The 23789-nt window shown below is 41.6% G+C and overlaps 1 protein-coding gene across 2 annotated transcripts in view; it reads right to left on the bottom strand.

The window, feature by feature from the left end:
- The window catches only part of GLT8D2 (glycosyltransferase 8 domain containing 2), a 59725-nt gene extending 40592 nt beyond the window's left edge, over positions 1-19133 (bottom strand). For both annotated transcript variants that reach the window (XM_030821280.1, XM_030821281.1), the window contains exon 1: positions 18740-19133. The gene's annotated coding sequence lies outside the window, so the exon portion shown is untranslated. The remainder of the gene's footprint in view (positions 1-18739) is intronic.
- Between the last annotated feature and the right edge of the window lie 4656 nt (positions 19134-23789).

The following is a 23789-nucleotide window of genomic DNA, read 5'->3' on the forward strand; positions in this document are numbered from 1 at the left end:
GTATGATTATGTAGGAGTACATCATTGATAGTAGGAGACACATACGTTAATTTACGGGTGAAAGATCAAGAGCTTCAGGGGTGTTTGTGCGTAGAAAGAGAGAGAGAGTGAGAGGTACTGAGACAATACTAATGTGCCAAAATTGGTTGAGCCATTATACTCTTCTTGCAACTTTTCTATAAATTAAAATCATTTCTAAATAAAAAGTTGAGGAAATGAAGGTAATATAAAGCTTTATGAGGATTAAATGCAGTAATACATTTACATGCATTAAGTACTTATAACAGTACTTGGCAAACAGTTGGAAACCCACTTATACAAGCCATTATGATTGTGTGATCCTAGGGATATAACTCCATCTCTCTCCGTCTCAGTTTCCTCATTATTATGACTGAAGCAGACAATTCTATTAGATTTAACATTCTAGAACTTTATATAGTTATGCCCTCAAAAAAGTGATGGGAGTTGAAAGAATCAACATTGTCAAAATGTCTACAACACCCAAAGCAATCTACAGATTTAATGTAGTCCGTATCAAAATTCCAAGGGCATTTTTCACAAAAATAGAGAAAAAAAATCCTAAAATGCATACGGAAGCACAAAAGCCCCCAAATAACTAAAGCAATTTTGAGCAAGAACAAAACTGAAGGCATCACATTTCCTAATTTTAAATTATATTTACAAAGTTATAGTAATCCAAAAAGTATGGTACTGACATAAAAACAGACACATAGACCAATGGAACATAGACCAATGGGACAGAATAGAGAGCCCAGAAATAAATCCACACATATATGGTCAACTATTCTTCCATAAAGGCACCAAGAATACACAATGGGGAAAGGATGGTCTCTTTAGTAAGTGGTGCTGGGAAAACTGGATATTAACAACAAAAAAATTGGATCTTTATCATACACAAAACCAGTTCAAAATGAATTACATATTAAATAAGTAATTATTCATTTTTATTATTTATTAATTTACTAATAACATAATTAAATGTGTAAGATGTGAAACTGTAAAACTAGAAGAAAACAGGGGGAAAGCTCTGTGGCATTGGTCTTGGCAATGATTTTTTGAATATGACACCAAAAGCACAGTCGACAAAAACAAAAACAAACAAGTGGGACTACATCAAACTAAAAAGTTTCTGCACTGCAAAGGAGCAATCAATAAAATAAAAAAGCAAACTGTGGAATGGGAGCGACTATTTACAAACCATATACCTGATAAGAAGTTAATATCCAAAATATATAAGAAACTCATACAACTCAATAGCAAAAAAACAAATAACTTGATTTAAAAATAGGCAAAGGACCAGAATAGACATTTCTCTAAAGAAAGCACACAAATGGCCAACAGGTATATGAAAAGATACTAAACATCACTAATAATCAGAGAAATTCAAATCCAAACCACAATAGGATATCACTTCACATCTGTTAGAATGGCTATTATCAAAAAGTCAAAAGATAACAAGTGTTGGTGATGATGTAGAGAAAAGGGAACCCTTGTACATTGCTAGTGGGAATGTAATTTGGAAGAGCCATTATGGAAAACAATATGGAGGTCTCTCAAAAAATTAAAAATAGAGCTACCATATGATGCAGCTATCCCACTTTAGGGTATATATCCAAAGGAAAGAAAATCAGTATCAAAGCTAGATCTGCACTCTCAGGTTCATTGCAGCACTATTTTATTTATTTTTTTTTTTTTGAGACAGAGTTTCGTCGTGTCGTCACCTGGGCTGGAATTCAGTGGCATGATCTCGGCTCACTGCAACCTCCACTTCCCAGGTTCAAGCAATTCTCCTGCCTCAGCCTCCCAAGTAGCTAGAATTACAGGTGCACATCACCACGCCTGGCTAATTTTTGTATATTTTTAGTAGAGACAGGGTTTCACCATGTTGGCCAGGCTGGTCTCCAACTCCTGACCTCAGGTGATCTGCCCGCCTCAGCCTCCCAAAGTGCTGGGATTACAGGTGTGAGCCACTGCACCCAGCCTGCAGCACTATGCATAGAATAGCCAAGATATGGAATTAACCTGTGTCCATATGGATGAGTGGATAAAGAAATGTGGTATATATATGAGTATGTGTGTGTATGTAGACATATATACACACAAAATAAAATATTATTTCGCCTTAGAAAAGAAGAAAATCATGCCATTTGTGACAATATGGGTGAGCCTGGAGGACATTATGCTAAGTGAAATAAGCCAGGCAAAGAAAAATGAAGACAGCATGTTCACTTATATGAGAAATCTACAAAGTTGAACTTACAGAAACATAGAAGGGTGGTTACCAGAGACAGAGAGGTGGGGAAATGGGGAAATGTGGGTCAAAGGGTACAAGCTTGCATTTATAAGATGAGCAAGTTCTGGACACCTAACGCACAGCATGGTGACTGTTATTACTAACAATGTATTGTATACTTGAAATCTGTTAAGAGGGTAGATCTTAAGGGTTCTCACTGCACATACACAAAAGGCAACTACATGAGGGTGATGGATTTGTTAATTAGCTTGATTGTGGTAATCATTTCACAATGTGTATCTTAAAACATTGTACTCCTTGAAAATATATATATATGTGTGTATATATATGTGTGTGTGTGTGTGTGTGTGTGTATATATATATGTATATGTATTTTTTCAGAGACAGGATTGTCACTGTAGTGCAGTAGTGCAATCATAGCTCATTGTAACCTTGAGCTCCTGGTTGAGCTCAATTCTCCCACCTTGGTCTCCCAAAGCACTGAGATTACAAGCATGAGCTACCATGGTTGGCTGAATATATACATTTTTTTTTGTTAATTATACCTCAATAAAGCTGAAGAAAGAAAACAAAAAAACTCTTATTTAAGAACTAATATTTGATAAAATGTTCTTATCAATAACTTTATGTCATTTTAATTATTTAGACAATATTTACAAGAACATGCTTACTTCCTTAAAAATTATTTATGCCTGGATTCCATTCCAAGATGGCTGAATAGGAACAGCTCTGGTCTGCAGCTCCCAGCGTGATTGATGCAGAAGATGGGTGATTTCTGCATTTCCAGCTGAGGCACCTCATTCATCTCATTGGGACTGGTTGGACAGTGGGTGTAGCCCATGGAGGGTGAGCCGAAGCAGGGCGGGGCATCGCCTCACCTGGGAAGCCCAAGGGGTTGGGGGATTTCCCTTTCCTAGCCAAGGAAAGCTGTGACGGACTTTACCTGGAAAAACGGGACACTCCTGCCCAAATACTGCACTTTTCCAATGGTCTTAGCAAACAGCACACCAGGAGATTATATCCCATGCCTGGCTTGGTGGGGCCCATGCCCATGGGGCCTTGCTCACTGCTAGTGCAGCAGTCTGAGATCGACCTGCGAGGCAGCAGCCTGGCAGGGGGAAGGGCGTCCACCATTGCTGAGGTTTGAGTGGGTAAACAAAGTGGCTGGGGAAGCTCGAACTGGGCAGAGCCCACCGCAGCTCAGCAAGGCCAGCTGCCTCTGTAGACTCCACCTCTGGGGGCAGGGCATAGCTGAACAAAAGGCAGCAGAAACTTCTGCAGATTTAAACATCCCTGTCTGACAGCTCTGAAGAGAGCAGTGGTTCTCCCAGCATGGTGTTTGAGCTCTGAGAACGGACAGACTGCCTCCCTCAGTGGGTCCCTGACCCCCATGTAGCCTAATGGGAGACACCTCCCAGTAGGGGCTGACTGACACCTCATACAGGCAGGTGCCCCTCTGGGACGAACCTTCCAGAGGAAGGATCAGACAGCAATATTTGCTGTTCTGCAATATTTGCTGTTCTGCAGCCTCCACTGGTGATACCCAGGCAAACAGGGTCTGGAGTGGACCTCCAACAAACTCCAACAGACCTGCAGCTGAGGGACCTGACTGTTAGAAGAAAAACTAACAAACAGAAAAAAATAGCATCAACATCAACAAAAAGGACATCCACACCAAAATCCCAGCTGTAGGTCACCAACATCAAAGACCAAAGGTAGATAAAATCACAAAGATGGGGAGAAACCACAGCAGAAAAGCTGAAAATTCTAAAAACCAGAACGCCTCTTCTCCAAAGGATCACAGCTCCTCGCCAGCAATGGGACAAAGCTGGGCAGAGAATGACTTTGACGAGCTGACAGAAGTAGGCTTCAGAAGGTCAGTAATAACAAACTTCTCCAAGCTACAGGAGGATGTTTGAACCCATTATAAGGAAGCTAAAAACCTTGAAAAAAGATTAGACAAATGACAAACTAGAACAAACAGTGTACAGACCTTAAATGACCTGATGGAGCTGAAAACCATGGCACGAGAACTACGTGACGCATGCACAAGCTTCAATAGCCAATTCGATCAAGTGGAAGAAAGAGTATCAGCGATTGGAGATCAAATTAATGAAATAAAGTGAGAAAAGAAGTTAAGAGAAAAAAAGAGTAAAAAGAAATGAACAAAGCCTACAAGAAATATGGGACTATGTGAAAAGACCAAATCTACGTTTGATTGGTGTACCTGAAAGTGACGGGGAGAATAGAATCAAGCTGGAAAACACTCTGGAGGATATTATCCAGGAGAACTTCCCCAACCTAGCAAGGCAGGCCAACATTCAAATTCAGGAAATACAGAAAGCACCACAAAGATATTCCTCGAGAAGAGCAACCCCAAGACATATAATTGTCAGATTCACCAACATTTAAATGAAGGAAAAAATGTTAAGAGCAGCCAGAGAGAAAGGTCAGGTTACCCACAAAGGGAAGCCCATCAGACTAACAGCGGATCTCTCAGCAGAAACTCTACAAGCCAGAAGAGAGTGGGGGGCAATATTCAACATACTTAAAGAAAAGAATTTTCAACCCAGAATTTCATATCCAGCCAAACTGGATATGACAGTTTACAGACAAGCAGATGCTGAGAGATTGCGTCACCACCAGGCTTGCCTTACAAGAGCTCCTGAAGGGAGCACTAAACACGGAAAGGAAAAACCAGTACCAACCACTGCAAAAACATGCCAAATTGTAAAGACCATCGATGCTAGGAAAAAACTGCATCAACTAATGGGCAAAATAACCAACTAACATCATAATGACAGGATCAAATTCACACATAAAAATATTGACCTTAAATGTAAATGGACTAAATGTCCCAATTAAAAGACACAGACTGGCAAATTGGATAGTCAAGACCCATCAGTGTGCTGTATTCAGGAGACCCATCTGACGTGCAGAGACACACATACACTCAAAATAAAGGGATGGAGGAAGATCTACCAAGCAAATGGAAAGCAAAAAAAAAGGAGGGGCTGCAATCCTAGTCTCGGATAAAACAGATTTTAAACCAACAAAGATCAAAACAGACAAAGAAGGCCATTACGTAATGGTAAAGGGATCAATTCAACAAGAAGAGCTAACTATCCTAAGTATATATGCACCCAATACAGGAGCACCCAGATTCATAAAGCAAGTCCTTAGAGACCTACAAAGAGACTTAGACTCCCACACAATAATAATGGGAGATTTTAACACCCCACTGTCAATATTAGACAGATCAACGAGACAGAAAGTTAACAAGAATATCCAAGACTTGAGCTCAGCTCTGCACCAAATGGACCTCAATAGACATCTACAGAACTCTCCACCTCAAATCAACAGAATATACATTCTTCTCAGCACCACACTGCACTTATTCCAAAATTGACCACAGAGTTGGAAGTAAAATACTCTTCAGCAAATGTAAAAGAACAGAAATCACAACAAACTGTCAGACCACACTGCAATCAAATTAGAACTCAGGATTAAGAAGCTCACTCAAAACCGCACAACTACATGGAAAGCGAACAACCTACTCCTGAATGACTACTGAGTAAATAGTGAAATGAAGGCAGAAATAAAGATGTTCTTTGAAACCAATGAGAACAAAGACACAACGTGCCAGAATCTCTAGGACACATTTAAAGCAGTGTGTAGAGGGAAATTTATAGCACTAAATGCCCACAAAAGAAAACCGGAAAGATCTAAAATCGACACCCTAACATCACAATTAAAATAACTAGAGAAGCAAGAGCAAACACATTCAAAAGCTAGCAGAAGGCAAGAAATAACTAAGATCAGAGCAGAACTGAAGGAGATAGAGACACGAAAAACCCTTCAAAAAATCAATGAATCCAGGAGCTGGTTTTTTGAAAAGATCAACAAAATAGACCACTAGCAAGAATAATAAAGAAGAAAAGGGAGAAGAATCAAATAGATGCAATAAAAAATGATAAAAGGGGATATCACCACCGATACTACCATCAGAGAATACTATGAACACCTCTATGCAAATAAACTGGAAAATCTAGAAGAAATGGATAAATTCCTGGACACATACACCCTCCCAAGACTATACCAGGAAGAAGTTGAATCTCTGAATAGACCAATAACAGGCTCTGAAATTGAGGCAATAATTAATAGTCTACCAACCAAAAAATGTCCAGGACCAGATGGATTCACAGCTGAATTCGACCAGAGGTACAAAGAGGAGCTGGTACCATTCCTTCTGAAACTATTCCAATCAATAGAAGAAGAGGGAATCCTCCCTAACTCATTTTATGAGGCCAGCATCATCCTGATACCAAAGCCTGGCAGAAACACAACAAAAAAAGAGAATTTTAGACCAATATCCCTGATGAACATCAATGCGAAAATCCTCAATAAAATACTGGCAAACTGAATCCAGCAGCACATCAAAAAGCTTATCCACCACAATCAAGTTGGCTTCATCCCTGGGATACAAGGCTGGTTCAACACATGCAAATCAATAAACGTAATCCATCACATAAACAGAACCAACAACAAAAACCACATGATTATCTCAATAGATGCAGAAAAGGCCTTTGACAAAATTCAATAGCCCTTCATGCTAAAAACTCTCAATAAACTAGGTATTGATGGAACGTGTCTCAAAATAATAAGAGCTATTTATGACAAACCCACAGCCAATATCATACTGAATGGGCAAAAACTGGAAGCATTCCCTTTGAAAACTAGCACAAGACAGGCATGCCCTCTCTCACCACTCCTATTCAACATAGCGTTGGAAGTTCTGGCCAGGGCCATCAGGCAGGAGAAAGAAATAAAGAGTATTCAATTAGGAAAAGAGGAAGTCAAATTGTCCCTGTTGGCAGATGACATGATTGTGCATTTAGAAAACCCCATCGTCACAGCCCAAAATCTCCTTAAGCTGATAAGCAACTTCAGCAAAGTCTCAGGATACAAAATCAATGTGCAAAAATCACAAGCATTCCTATACACCAGTAACAGACAAACAGAGAGCCAAATCATGAGTGAACTCCCATTCACAATTGCTAGAAAGAGAATAAAATACCTAGGAATCCAACTTACAAGGGATGTGAAGGACCTCTTCAAGGAGAACTACAAACCACTGCTCAAAGAAATAAAAGAGGACACAAACAAATGAAAGAACATTCCATGCTCACGAATAGGAAGAATCAATATCGTGAAAATGGCCATACTGCCCGAGGTAACTTATAGATTCAATGCCATCCCCATCAAGCTACCAATGACTTTCTTCACAGAATTGGAAAAAAAAAATACTTTAAAGTTCATATGGAATCAAAAAAGAGCCCACATTGCCAAGACAATCCTAAGCAAAAAGAACAAAGTTGGAGGCATCATGCTACCTAACTTCAAACTATACTACAAGGCTACAGTAACCAAAACAGCATGGTACTGATGCCAAAACAGAGATACAGACCAATGGAACAGAACAGAGGCCTCAGAAATATCACCACACATCTATAACCATCTGATCTTTGACAAACCGGACAAAAACAAGAAATAGGGAAAGGATTCCCTACTTAATAAATGGTGATGGGAAAACTGGCTAGCCATATATAGAAAGCTGAAACTGGATCCCTTCCTTACCCTTTATACAAAAATTAATTCAAGATAGATTAAAGACTTACATGTTAGACCTAAAACCATAAAAAGACCTAGAAGAAAACCTAAGCAATACCATTCAGGACATAGGCATGGGCAATGACTCCATGACTAAAACACCAAAAGCAATGGCAACAAAAGCCAAAATAGACAAATGGGATCTAATTAAACTAAAGAGCTTCTGCACAGCAAAAGAAGCTACCATCAGAGTGAACAGGCAACCTACAGAGTGGGAGAAAATTTTTGCAATCTACTCATCTGACAAAGGGCTAATAGCCAGAATCTACAATGAACTTAAACAAATTTACAAGAAAAAAAACAACCCCATCAAAAAGTGGGCAAAGGATATGAACAGACATTTCTCAAAGGAAGACATTTACACAACCAACAGACCCATGAAAAAATGCTCATCATCACTGGCCATCAGAGAAATGCAAATCAAAACCACAATGAGATACCATCTCACACCAGTTAGAATGGCGATCTTTAAAAAGTCAGGAAACAACAGATGCTGGAGAGGATGTGGAGAAATAGGAACGCTTTTACACTGTTGGTGGGAGTGTAAACTGGTTCAACCATTGTGGAAGACAGTGTGGTGACTCCTCAAGGATCTAGAACTAGAAATACCATTTGACCCAGCCATCCTATTACTGGATATATACCCAAAGGATTATAAATCATGCTGCTTTAAAGACACGTGCACACGTATGTTTATTGCCGCACTATTCACAATAGCAAAGACTCGGAACGAACCCAAATGTCCATCAATGATAGACTGAATTAAGAAAATGTGGCACATATACACCATGGAATACTATGCAGCCATAAAAAATTTGAGTTCACGTCCTTTGCAGTGACATGGATGAAGCTGGAAACCATCATTCTGAGCAAACTATCGCAAGGACAGAAAACCAAACACTGCATGTTCTCTCACTCATGGGTGGGAATTAAACAATGAGAATACTCGGACATAGGACAGGGAACATCAGACACCGGGGCCTGTCATGGGGTGGGAGCAGGGGGAAGGATAGCATTAGGAGAAATACCTAATGTAAATGACGAGTTAATGGGTGCAGCAAACTAACATGGCCCATGTATACCTATGTAACAAACCTGCACGTTGCGCACATGTACCCTAGAACTTAAAGTATAATAATAAAAAAATTATTTATGCCTGTAGAATTGCTATCTTTGATAACAGTATCTGCAATTCACTCACTGTTATTCAAATGAGTCAGATTAACTATATATCTCTTTGAAATAAAAAACAACAAATTGAAAAAAAAAATTTTTTTTTTCTTTTGGGATGAAGTCTTGTTCTGTTGCCCAGGCTGGGGTGCAGTAGCTTGATCTTGGCTCACTGCAACCTCTGGCACCCAGGTTTAAGCGATTCTCCTGCCTCAGCCTCCAAAGTAGCTGGGATTACAGACGCGTGCCACCATGCCCAGCTAATTTTTGCATATTTAGTAGAGATGGGGTTTCAGCATCTTGGCCAGGCTGGTCTTGAACTCCTGACCTCGTGATCCACCCACCTCGGCCTCCCAAAGTGCTGGGATTACAGGCGTGAGCCACCATGCCTGGCCTAACAAGTTGAAAAATTAAGCATCCCATTTTCTAAGTACTATGAGACTTGAGTGTATAGGTACTTTTAACTTTTTAGATCCTGTATTGTGACTTTACTGGCTGTAAATTTGTAAGTTCAGAGTTCTACTGAATATGAGAATAAATAAATTTATTTTTAACATTACAAAAGTGATTGGGGAGTCAGCACTGTTTTCTGGCAAGGTGTTAGAGATTTTGCTATTAGAATGTAAATATGAGTTAACTAGCTAAAAATGCTAAGGGGCTGGGCACGGTGGCTCACGCCTGTAATCCCAGCACCTTGGGACGCCTAGGTGGGCAGATTACTTGAGGTCAGGGGTTCAAGACCAGCCTGGCCAACATGGTGAAACCCCGTCTCTACTAAAAATACAAAAATTAGCTGGGTGTGGGGCCGGGCGTGGTGGCTCACCCCTGTAATCCCAGTACTTTGGGAGGCTGAGGTGGGTGGATCATCTGAGGTCAGGGGTTCAAGACCAGCCTGGCCAACATGGTAAAACGCTGTCTCTACTAAAAATACAAAAATTAGCTGGGCGTGATGACAGGTGCCTGTAATCCCAGCTAGTCAGGAGGCTGAGGTAGGAGAATCGCTTGAACCTGCGAGGCAGAGGTTGCAGGGGGCCAAGGTTGCACCATTGCACTCCAGCCTGGGCGACAGAAAGAGACTCTGTCTCAAAAAAAAAAAAAAAATTAGTTGGATGTGGTGGCACGCACCTGTGATCCCAGCTCCTTGGGAGGCTGAGACAGGGGAATTGCTTGAACGTGGGAGGCGGAGGTTGCAGTAAACATAGATCGCTGCACTGCACTCCAGCCTGGGTGACAAAGCAAGGCTCTTTCTCAACAGCAACAACAACAACAAAGCTAAGATGGGATAAGGGCTCAACCCATGACAAGAAGGTAATAAGGGGGTCCCTTGACGTTTCATTTATTCATTCAACAAACATTTACTCAACCTCTATGAATATACCAGGCACCCAGGCACTAGAGATTCAAAGGTAAGTCCCCAGTTAGTCCACATTTGGGGGAAGGGAGGGGAAGACACCAGTAAATATATAATGGCAATACAGTATGCTTAGATGCCTTGGTAGATGTAAGCATGGGATATTGTTTTAGCATCAAGGAGGGGCACCTGACCAGATCATGGGGGTCAGGGAAGGCTCCTGGTCTCCACCAAACCAAACCAAGATACTCCGTTCATTCTTATGTTTCCTTACTAGAACGCAAGATCCAGGGACAGGACGGGTACTGTTAATCATTTCTGTATTTCCAGTTCATGGCAAGCATTTAGCACTTGGTAGTGTGGGAACCTTGATAGCTGGCTGATCCAACAGCTCTTCCCATCCTTTTCTCCTTTGCCTGTTTCCATATGAGAGAGAGGAAAATCTAAATAAAGATTTTACCAGCCTTCTCTGCAGCTAGTAGTAGCCACATAATATAGATCTGATGCTCAGAGACTTAAGTGGAAATCTACTGGGAAATTCTGAGAAAGCTTTTCCTTTCTGGATGAAGTGTCAACTCCCCCTTCCTCCTGCCTTGCATGGGGCCATAATGGCTGGAGCTAGGCAGCCACCTTGAGACCATGAGGGAGAGGTCAAGAGCTACACAGAATGGTCAGCTCTTACGTCATTGAACTGCTGAATCAATGCCATCAATACCTACCTCCTCCAAACTTCTTATGTGACAGAAATCAACCCATGTGTTTAAGCTGCTATAAATCAGTGTTTCTGGTATTTGAAGTCAAAGACATTCCAGTAGATTAAGTAGGTTCTCAAGAAATGTTTGCAGAACTGAAGTCCTGGGGATAAGCTGATTGTGGGGAATTAAGAGAGGGATCAGAGTTATAAAGAGGTAGAAAACTGATAGGAAGTCAGGGATGGAGAACTGGAGAACCAAGGAAGTGATGCCAGACAGCTTAAGAATGTGTAGGGTGGGGTGTCCTATCTTCTGGCTTCCCTGGACCACACTGAAAGAAGAATTGTCTTGGGCCACACATAAAATACACTGACACGAAACATAGCTGATGAGCTAAACAAAAAAAAATCACACACACACACACAAATCTCATAATGTTTTAAGAAAGTTGACGAATTTGTGTTGGGCTGCATCCAAAGCTGTCCAGCACCGCATGCGGCCTGTGGGCTACGGGTTGGATAAGCTTAGGGTAGAGTAAAAGGCAGAGATCTGGAACCAAGAGAAACTGGAATGGGGCAGAGTCTGAGAAAACATCGTCTGGCTAACAAGGTCCTGGCATGCAAAGAACTGCACCACAGGACTCGTTCCTCACTAGGGCTGAGGCATGGGTGCGTGAGATGCAGACTGTGTGCCCGCTCTTTCCTCCTTACATGCTTCCTGTACATGGCCCGGGGGACTCGGCTCACCTGCTTTTCCTCCACCTTTCTGATGGCTCATTCTCAGTCTCTTTCACTGGTTGCTCCTACCTCCTGAACATCTAAATGTTGGAACACCTTAGTGATTTCTTCTCTTCTTTCTCTAAACTCCCTCCTTAGGAGACTTCATCCTGACTCATGGCTTTAAATATAATTTATATGCTGAAAACTCCCAAATTTCTGTCTCCAGGCCAGCCCTCTCACATGGATTCCAGACTCCAGATGCCACTTGGCATCTCCACTTACAGTAATCCATGTGTCCAAAACTGAGCTTCTGGTATTTCCCCCGAAATATGCCCTTCCCATAATCTTCCCCAAATCAGTTCGGGTGACTCCATTTAGTTTTTATTTTTATTTTTGAGATGGGGTTTTGCTCTGTCTCTCAAGCTGGAGTACAGTGGCACAATCTTGGCTCACGGCAACCTCTGCCTCCCGGGTTCGAGCAATTCTCCTGCCTCAGCCTCCCTAGTAGCTGGGATTACAGGTGTGCACCACCACACCCAGCAAAATTTTTGTATTTTTAGTAGAGATGGAGTTTCGCCATGTTGGCCAGGCCGGTCTTGAACTCCTGACCTCAGGTGATCCACCCACCTCGGTCTCCCAAAGTGCTGGGATTACAGGTGTGAGCCACTGCGCCCGGCTGTGACTCCGTTTTTTAAATTGCTCCACAAAAAAATCAGCTCGGTGTTTCCTTGACCCCTCTCTGTTCCTCATTCCCATGTGCACTGACAGCAAATCTTGTCAGTTCCGCTTTCAAAATAGATCCAGAATTTTTACCACCTTCTGTGGCTCCACCCTGGCACATTAGCCTTTGACTATATTATTCTGCCTTTGTCTCCCTTCAGCTGATTTTTAACAAAGCAGCCAGAATGAACCTGTGAAAACAGGAGTCGCATTGTGCTGTGCTCTGTTCAAAACCTTCCAAGGCCTTCCTGTCTCTCTCAGAGCAAAAACCAAAGTCATTACAGCATCCTTCCATAAGGTTTCGTGTGATCACACTGGCCTCCTTGCCAGACAGCCTCCTGCCTCAGAGCCTTGGGCACATGGTATTCCTGCTGCCTGGAATCCTCTTCCCAGATATCTACATGGCTTGCTCCCTCATGTCTCTCAGTCTCTTAGTCAAAAGCCTGTAACCCCAACAATGCACAAATTGCATCCCCTCAGCAATTACCATCTTCCAACAGACTGCCTCGTCATCACCGGTGTACTGGCTGTCCTCCAAATGATAGATTATAAGCCCCATGAAGCCAGGAAATTTTGTTTCATTCATTGCCATATACCCAGCATCTAGACAAGTGCCTGGCAATATAAGCCCTCAGAAAACATTTATGGACCGAAGGGATGAATGTGCAACCGTCTCCTCAGGGTACTGCACAAGTATCTCAAACCCTCTACACTCACAACTGAAATTAGCACCTCCCCTACGGAAACTCCTTCTCTGGGGTTCTCAGATTCCTCTTCAACTTCTCCCTCCTAATTCCTCCTTCAATCACTGAGTCCTACTAATTACACCTCTGCAATAACCTCCCACCTGGCCTTCCTGCCTTTAGAATTTCTGTACACTCCCCTTCCTCAATCCATCACTGGCCTAACGGCCATAGTAACTTTTTTGTTGTTCGATAATCATATCAAGTTCATTTGAAACACAAATGCAGCTTGAGTAGCCTTTTTTGTTTGATTTCCTCTTTTTTTCGCTTGAAACATTTCAAGTCTGCTGAAAAGTTCAAAGAATAAATACCCATATACCTTTCACCAGATCCACCAGTTGCTAACATGTTGACATATTTACTTAATTGAACTTCATATGTACATATATATTTTTGGAAGTTGTAAACATCATGACACTTCTCCCCCTAAATATTTCAGCATCTCTATCTTTAAAAGAAGGACCAGACAGACCACTGAGGACAGCGACTGTGGCTTCCTCACTTCCATCTGCCTGTCCTGCCCCAAGGTGGGAACTCAATAAATATGTGTTGAATCAATGAGAATCAGGAGAGAGAGAAAGAAAAGGGAAGAGGCTCTTGTTGCTGTGCTCTTCAGTCCCAGAAAGAAAGGGTTCAGCCAGAAGGAGGGGAACTGCTGATGATCCCACTCCAGGAATAAAAGCAGAGGGCTCTGGTCGTCTTATCAGCCTTCCTGCTACTATCACAACAAAGAGCCCCAGAACTGTGCCCCTTACACCTCTGTGAGCTTTCCTAGCCTGAGTGACTTCCATGTGTGGTTTCTCTATGGTAATAAATAGCCAAGCCTTTAACAAGAAATTGCCTGCAGGCCTGTCTTCAGGACAGACAGAGAAGTGGAGCTGGGAGCCACTGCAGGGCAGGCAAGGCACTGGGCAGTAGCATCTTCAAAGAGGGGAGAAAAGAAGGTTGAGGTTCTAGGGCCTGTGAGTAGGAAGAAAAGGAGAGTTCAGAGAGTTGTTCTGGTCATGAGAAGAGGCCTGTAAGTTTAAAAATAAGCCCCTGAAGACCTTGCATGGGGAGCCATTTTACCAAATGCCAAAGAGTTTAGGCATGTGGCCAAACCTGGAAAGAATGTTTTGAGACCTGGCAGTGGCTAAGGGAATTTGCTCTGCCTTGGAACAAAAAGCAAAGTGGGAAAGGCTCTTCAGAAAAATACTCCAAAAATCAGTGCCCCTATGTTTCATTTTACATGCCAGCTCTGATCGGCTATGGTATGGGCTGTTGGGATTGCTAGATTGAGAAGAAATCTGAAGCCATCACTAGATTCAGTTAAAAAAAAGAAAAGAAAGGAAGGAAGGAAGGAAGGAAGGAAGGAAGGAAGGAAGGAGAAAGAAAGAAAGAAAAAGAAGAAAGAAAGAAAAAGAAAGAAAGAAAGAAAGAAAGAAAGAAAGAAAGAAAGAAAGAAAGAAAAAAAGAGAAAAAGAGAAAAAGAAAGAAAGAAAGTGCTGTGATTGATTAATCATGTTTGCCATGGTTATAGGTAGGGAGTAATAGGAAATGATCTGGGAATCAAAAAGGAAGATAAAACGGGGGGTTCCTAAAAGTACTGTTGAATGACTTAAATATGAGAGCTGTGTATGTTAGTGGAAATGCGGGCTTTATCCTTAGACAGAGCTGACTGTGAATCCTAATTAGCTGTGTAATCATGGGGTGACTTACAAAACCCTATCTGTAAAATGGGATTGTTCTGCATATTACAAAGCTATTGCTACATAAGTATTAACTATTATTATTTTAACACTTATGTAGCAATTCTATGTGCTGGCATTGTTCTAAGACTTTTACAAATATTCATTCACGGATTATCACCACAACTCCTTAAGGTTATTATTCCATTATACAGGTGAGAAAACTGAGGCTCAGAGAATTAAGAGATCTGCCCAGGGTCACACAACTAACAAGTGGAAGAGCTAATATTTACACGCAGGCAGCCTGGCTCTGAGTTCACATTCTTAACCACCTTGATAGTTACTACAGCCAACCACTTTCCATCGCTATGGTTGCTATCAACTGTGTCAAGCAAGTGACATAAGCTCTGTGAGTTAACTCTGCAAGACTTGCACCCTGAAGTTCTCAAATGCATAGACACATTTAACAGAGCACTTCATTTTAAGCTATGTGAGCTACAAAGTCATTAACAGGACAAGAGTAAGGGTTCACTGAAGGAAAGAGAAAGGACAAAATCAGGACTCAGGAGTCTGTCCTCTAACAAAATATCTCTTGCCTTTTAACTTTTTGCTATAATGAAAGGTTTACTCAAGATTCACCAAGATACATAGAACAGGTGTCTTACTCCATTTTTTTTTTTGACAGGGTCTTACTCTATCACCTAGGCTGGAGTGTGGTGGCATGATCATAGCTTACTACAGCCTCAAATTCCTGGACTCAAGCAGTCCTCTTACCTCAGTCTCCCAAATAGCTGGGACAATAGGCACTCACCGCCACCACGTCCAGCTAATAAAATTTTTTTTTTTTGTAGAGACAGAGTCTTGCTATGTTGCCTAGTCTGGTTTAGAACTCTGGGCCTCAAGAGATCCTCCCACCTTAGCCTCCCAAGTGCTGTGATTACAGGCATGAGCCACCATGCCTGCCCAAACTGGGTGGCTTCTAAACAACAAAACTTTATTTCTTATAGTTCTGGAAGCTGGGAAGCCCAAGATCAAGGTGCTGGCAGATTCAGTGTTTGGTGAAAGCCTACTTTCTGGTTCATAGATAGCATGTTCTAGCTGTGTCCTCCATGGTGGAAGGGGTGAACTAGCTCTCTTAGGCCCATTTTTTTTTTCTTTTGAGATGGAGTTTTGCTCTTGTTGCCCAGGCTGGAGTGCAATGGTGCAATCTCAGCTCACCACAACCTCCGCCTCCTGGGTTCCAGTGATTCTCCTACCTCAGCCTCCCAAATAGCTGGGATTACAGGCATGCGCCACCACACCCAGCTAATTTTTTGTATTTTCAGTAGAGATGGGGTTTCTCCATGTTGGTCAGGCTGGTCTCAAACTCCCAACCTCAAGTGATCCACCCGCCTCAGCCTTCCAAAGTGCTGGGATTACAGGTGTGAGCCACTGTGCCCGGCCTCTTAGGCCTATTTTACAAGGGCACTAATCCCATTGGTGATGGTGCTGCCCTCATGACCTAACCACCTCCCAAAAGGCCCCACTTTCTAATAGCATCACCTTGGGGGTTAGGGTTTCAACACATGAATTTTGGGGGGACACAAACATTCAGACCATACCACTAGGGGAGCAGGACAAGAGAGTCTTCAGTTTATAAAGAATTTGTCTTGCTTTCTCCTATGCTGGCATGAGAAATTCTTTCACAAAAAGCCTTTAGATTAGGGGTCAGCAAACTATGGCCCCGGGTCAAATCCTGCCTGACACTAGTTTTTGTAAATAAAGTTTTGTTAGAACATAGCCATGCTTATTTTTTGTTTCTCTGCTGTTTTAATACTACAACAGCAGAGTGGAACAGTTGCAACAGAAACCATATGGCTTATAATCAGGCCCGTTGCAGAAAAAGTCTGCTGACCTCTGATCTCCACTTTAGGCCAGATTTTCTATATACCAATACAACACACATGATAATCTTATGTCCTTAACTTGAGAAGGAAAAACAAGGTATCCCCTTGGATGAGCTCCAGGGAAGGTGGGAAATAGGATGTCCAAAAGAGGAACCAAAATGAAAACAAGTGTGGCCAGAATAGCACATCCCAGAGTGTGCACCTAGAAATGTTAACTTACGTTATGCGATAAGGTGGTTCAGCCATCAACTATTTGGGAATCATTGCGTTAAACAACCTTAAGAGAATTTCTCTACTACAGGACTTGTCAGGACCTTTAAAATGCTATTATGCCTTGCGATCTACAAGAGGGTAATATAGTTCACAGAGTTTCCCATGGGACTATGTTTTTTAGAACATTCTTTGGAAAATGCTGAAATTAAAAAGGATTTAGAATCATTTTCCTCAGGAACTAGAAATGAAAACTATGAGGGCTGTGGCTTAATGAACCTCACTTTTTCTCAGAAAGGAAAGAGGAAGCACAAAGAAGAAATAATGAAAGAACGGGAAATAAAAGAAAGAGAGGTGTTCGAAGGAAGAAAGGAAGAAAGCAAAGTGCTGGAGAGATGACATATTAGGGTATGAGGAGCACTTGGATGACTGGACTGTCAGAGGGAACCATGGTCAAAAGCAGAGGTGTTGCCAAAAACAGGATGCATGATCACTTTTGTCACCACTGCCATCATCAGCACCATCAGAGAAGCTAACCTTTCCTGAGGCCTAACTACTTTGCAGGTCCTGTATTGTGTCTTTTATAGACATTAGGTCATTTAATTTCCATTTTGCAGATGAGGAACTAGGGTGCATGCAAATTAAACAATTCATCTGGAGTCAAGCTTAGAAGGTGTGTAAGTGGCAGCACGTAGATTCAGTCCTGTAAGCCTGACCCCAGAGCCTATGTTCTTACCACTGCATTGCACAACTCTACTTCCAAGTGCATTAAAGGGAGAACTGGAATTCCATTATGTAATATAGAAAGGATATTACATAGAAGTGCCACATCAGAACATTTGGAGGAAAAGGAAAAGACAAAAACCAACCAATATCACTTTGGATATTTGGCTGCACAAGGACCAAACAACGAGAGGACTGATATTTTTTTTCCAAAGCACATCCAGACATTCAGATATCATCATGTTTTCTTTCTCTCACTCTCTCTCACGTTTTTTTTTTTGTTTACTCTCATGTTAACTATCCTTCTTATTTCATAAATTATATATCAGGCTTATCCAATGTGTGACACTTGCTCTTAAAGTAAACATAAGATATCTTTTAACGTTTAAAAAGCATTTTCAACCCGAACACCATGACTACTGTATTTACAATAAGCCTCATTTGGGTTTCCACAAAGGCCAGTTCTTTCTGGGGGGATGGAGATCCTCAGAACAGCTTCCTAAGACAGATTCTGAAAACATGAATCACACTCAGTTAAATCATTTGTGGCTCAGGACATACCTTCATTAAATACTAGCATTCATCCACATCCTAACTGCTGATTTTTATGTTTGAAATCTGATACAAATAGTAAATTATCATATTTGTGGAGAGAAGGAGGAGAAACCCAGGTCTGGAAAAGCAGCCCAGGATGTGAAAAACATTGCACACTGGATATGCTGGAAATGGCCGAAAAGGGTTCCGCTGGAATGCTACAAATTCGGACTGGGAAGTTTCTGAAGGCAAAGTTTGTGTGGGGCAATCTGACACCTCTGATTTACTTTCTTGAGTCTGTAGCAGAATAAAGAACTGCTGCAGACCGGCCAGGATAAAATGGAACGACTGCACGCTGCTCGTAAATTTCTCTATTTACCTGGTGAATGGTGAGGGTAGGGCTTTGGGCTCCTCGGTCCAGAAGAGCTGCAAGGCAGAGCGTTCAAATCGTGGCTGGCCCTGGGCTGCTGCCCTGACGCTGCTTCGGCTGCTTCTAAGATCCCATTGGAAGTCCCAAAGGGCTGGAGAGCCCCAAGGCCAATATTACGTTTCCAAAAGAATATTCGTCCCCGACCCGCACTCCCCTTTGCTTGCGTTGACTTTGGAGCGTCTCGGGTTTCTTCCACCTCTGCGCGAAGCCGCTGGGAACCCAGGAGTTGCGCTGGCAGAGAGGGGCGGCCCCAGAAACCACTTCCAGATGTGCTCGGCTGGCCGGCTCGGATGCGCCAGACTTCCTCTGGCTGAGTGCAAAACATTCAAAAAACAACGCTGTTCTGGAGGAAAAGACACAAAACCAGAGAAGAGCAAATGCTTGCAGGGTGAATTTCTACCACACGTTGGGTCGAAGGCAAACTTTGAAAGAACACAAGTGAAAAATAAAGTTCATGCTGATTTTGAGAATCTTCATGGCCACTAGCTTCTCCTGAAATCTCCTAGTCATTGAAATGCTGTTGTCCCCAAATCAAAACCCAGGTAACAACTGTGGTCTTCTTCTACCAAGGCAATAATGACAAAAGTTTCAAGACGGAGTGTTTTTGTGCCTGAACAAAAGAGGAATCAGAGAGGAATGAGGAGGGAGCTGGGAGCTGACCTCAACAGCAATCTGAGCTGTTCTGTATCTCTGTGGTGGGTTCTCAAACCCAGGAGATGGTGCCAGCACTTTGTCTGGGATCACAGAATTTATTTCTGCAATGGCTCCTCTTCCTATTTCCTATAAGGATATAAGGATCTCCCTGCTCACTGTCTCTTTCTAAAGTGGTGCTGTCCAACAGAAGTAAAACGCAAGCCACACTGTAATTTTCCTTTTTTTTTTTTTTTTTTTTTTTTTTTTTTTTTTTTGAGGAGTCTCGCTGTGTCTCCCAGGCTGGAGTGCAGTGATGAGATCTCAGCTCACTGCAACCTCCACCTCCCTGGTTCAAATGATTCTCCTGCCTCAGCCTCCCGAGTAGCTGGGATTACAGGCACCCGCCACCATGCCCAGCTAATTTTTGTATTTTTAGTAGAGACGGGGTTTTGCCATGTTAGCCAGGCTGGTCTCAAACTCCTGACCTCAGGTGATCCGCCGCCCCAGCCTCCTAAAGTGCTGGGATTACAGGTGTGAGCCACTGCATCCGGCCAATTTTACTTTTTTTTTTTTTAAGAGACAGGGTCTTGCTCTGTTACATACCACTACACCTGGCTATAATTTAAAATTTTCTAGTAGCCACATTAAGAAAAAAGTACAAAGAGGTAAAATTTATCTTAATGATATATTTTACTTTACCCAATATATACAAGATGTTATCATTTCAACATGTAAAACATTAAGATGTTTTATGTTCTTTTTGTTTTGTTTTTAAATTTAATTTGTTTTGATACATATTCATGTAATAATTGTACATATTCATGGGGTACATAGTGATGTTTCAATATATAATGTATAGTGATCAGAACACTGTAATTAGCATATCTATAATCTCAAATATTGATGTTTATGTTGGAAACATTCAATATCCTCCTCCTAGCTCTTTGAAGCTATATATTATTGTTAACTATGGCCATACTACAGTCATATAGAACACTAGAACCTATTCCTCCTATCTAGCTATAATTTTATATCCTTTAACAAATCTCTCCCTATCTCTCCCTGCCTCCTGCCCTTCCCGGTGTTTTTTTTTTTTTTTAACTAAGTCTTTGAAATTTGGTGTGTGTTGTACACTTGGAGCACATCTCAATTCAAACACTAAATTTAAACAGAAACACTTCACGTATATTTAGATTTTATAAATACCATTTAAAAAGTAGATTCATTTTAAGGTAATGGATATCCCAGTTACACTGATTTGACCTTTACAAATTATATGAATGTATTAATATTAAATGTTTGAATGCACACTCAAAATATGTATATCTGTTATCAATAAAAAAATTAGAAAAAAACACTGGGAAAAAAGGTAGATTCATGAATCCAGGTTGGTCCAAATGTACTTAAAAGTTTTCCAGTAATTGAATAGAGTATCACTTTTTCAATTAAAATTAGTTACAGTTAAATAAAATTAAAACTTCAGTTCCTCAGTTGCACTAGTCACATTTAAATACTCAGTAGTCAATGTGGCTAGTGGCTACTATATTGAGCAGTTCCATTCTAAAGGATTTAGTAGGGGTTTTCTTAGATATGAACTTTGAAGGTGGGAGGATCCTGAATATCTTCCGTGTATATAGAACTTTGAATATAGCCAAAGCATTTTCATATCTTCTATTTCTTTTTAGCCACACAACATTTCTGGCAGGTAAGTTGAACAGATGTTATTTGCCCCAATTTACAGATGAGCAAACTGAGGCTTTGAGCAAATTAAAGCCCAAGTTCCCAAAGCAAGTTAGTGATGAAGCCAGGATTGGAATTCTTATTCAGCACTTCTTAAGTGTTTCCTTCTTGAGGCATGTTTCAAATACTAGGATCTGGGGCTGCAATAGTAGGGTTAAGTGGCGTGGCATCCACATTGGTCATCCTTCAGCATCAAATTTGCTGCTTGTGTACAGTTATTGACTGCCCTGTGATCCCTTATATGCCCCTATTCTAAAGCCCTCACACAATCCAGCAAGTGTGTCCTTTCTCCTGGAGAGGCTTGACATGATGCCCCTCCTCTTCTCTCTTTACCCCCAGCATCTTGTACCTTATTTTATGTATTAATTATTATAATTATTTAGAGACATGTCTTTCTATGTTGCCCAGGCTGGACTTGAACTCCTGGGCCTTTCTCCTCAGCCTCCCAAGTAGCTGGGACTGTAGTCATGCACCACCATGCTCAGCAAGTTGTACCTTATTTTAAAGCACACTTCCATTCAAACATTTAGCTAAATGTTTTTAGCTAAAACATTGGTCACCTCTGGGAACTCAGAAGGTTCAGGGGCAGCACAATATCCTATGCTCTAAATACTCACTGCACACACATGAGCAAAAATAACATAACCACTTCTGGCTCAGGGTTTCCCACCGCCCTTCCAGAATTATGTGCTGTCAACTTGCAGCAGGCTAGTCCCTCAGACATGTCCCAGGCATCATGTGGACAGCAGCCTGAGCTGACACCTGCCCAGTGCAATTTCCTTCACAGATCATGTCATCTCCTTTGCATCTCTCATTCACCTAGCAGAATGTTGTAGATCTTCTCCCTGACCCCCACTGTCTCTGATTCCAGCTTCTTTCTCCTTTATTCCTGCTGTGCCATGCTCCAAGGATGCAATAGGCTTGTTATGTATGACTTAGATGCCCATACTGTATGCACAGATTTTCCCTGGGGAAGAAATGAGAAAAGAAACAGAGGATATGCATAACACCAGAGTGGGCTTTGGAGACAGACATACCTAGTGTGAGCACAGGTCTTACCTCCAGTTTCCTCATCTGTTAAGTGAGGCCTACTAATAGGACTCTTGTGTTGGTTAAAAGACATCATGCATGTAAGGCACTCAATAAGGACTCAAGAAATGGAAGTTATTATTGCTGTTGTTTTTAAACAAAAATAATATTTAACTGAAATTGAACTATAATATGTAATTGATTTTACTGAATAATATATAATTGAATATTTAATTTTAAATTTAAATATTTAACTGACAAAGACTGAATACATTCAAGATGTACAGTGTTGACTTGATATGCATGTATACTGTGTAATGATTACCACAATCAAATTAATTAACACATCCAACACCACCCATTTTCTACACTAGATTCCCAGAACTTGCTCATCTGATAACTGAAAGTTTATACTGTTTGACTAACATCTCCCCATTTTCCCCATCCCCTCACCCTAGCAACCACCATTCTACCTACTCCCTGCTTCTATGTTTAACTTTCTTAGATTCCAAATATAAGTAAAATTGTATGTATTTGTTTTGCTGTATCTGGCTTATTTCACTTAGCATAATGCCCTCAAGTTTCATCCACGTTGTCAAAAATAGCAGGATTTCTTTAAATGGCTGAATAATACTCTATTGCATATATGTACCACAATATATTTATCCATTCATCCATCAATGGATACTTAAGTTGATTCCATATCTTGCCTATGATAAATAATGCTGCAATGAACATGGGGAGGCAGATATCCAAAGTAAATAAAATCAGTATTTCAAAGAGATATCTGCCTCCCCATTGAAATACTGATTTTATTTCCTTTGGATATCTGGCTCCCCATGTTCACTGCTCTACTTCCTCCCTTCTAATAGAAACACGATTTCATTTGGAGAGCAAAATGCCTATTTGAAAAGATTCTCCTCCTTGGATGTCCTGCAGCTAGAGTGGCACGTGAGCAGATGTCTGCTGTCTAGTACTTCCTCGAAAGCTAGTGTTTTCCTGGCAAAGAGCTCTTTGGTGTCTTTTGCCCTTTCTTCCTGTTTAAAATCCAACCTTGAAGCTTGCGTGTGAAGTAGCCACCTTGCAGCCATGGGGATAAGAGGCCTGCACTGTGCTGCTGCATATGGCCACACTGGCTGTGCACAGTGACTATACAGTTGAATCAGTCAGGGTCCTGGCAGGATACAGACAGCTCCCTCCAATAGGGTAATGGTGGAGACTTTTTAAAAAGCACTAATTGAAAAGGTGTAGTCACTGTCAGGGAAACATGGTTAAGAGATGATGCAGTACCCTGGGGCTAGCAATAGCAGGGAGTTATTACCACCCCAAACTCTGAAGGGCAACGAGAGTGGTTTCCAGGACTTGGAGAGAGGATATGGAGAGGGGTGGCCAGCAAGAGCAGGCCTCCCACTGGGATACAGCCAGCCTGTGGTGCTCTGCACAAAAGGGACCAGAGGCTGATTACCCCAGCCTCACAGTCTCCTGCTAGTAGTGTCTCCCATTGACCAAATCCAACTAGAAGTCAGAGGGCAAGGAGCTCAAGTGCTATAATCCATTTAGGTCAGCCTCTCAGGACACTGAACAGGTTGAAGGGTGG

The sequence above is a fragment of the Nomascus leucogenys genome, chromosome 10 (assembly GCF_006542625.1).
Source record: "Nomascus leucogenys isolate Asia chromosome 10, Asia_NLE_v1, whole genome shotgun sequence".
Classification (NCBI taxonomy): domain Eukaryota; kingdom Metazoa; phylum Chordata; class Mammalia; order Primates; family Hylobatidae; genus Nomascus; species Nomascus leucogenys.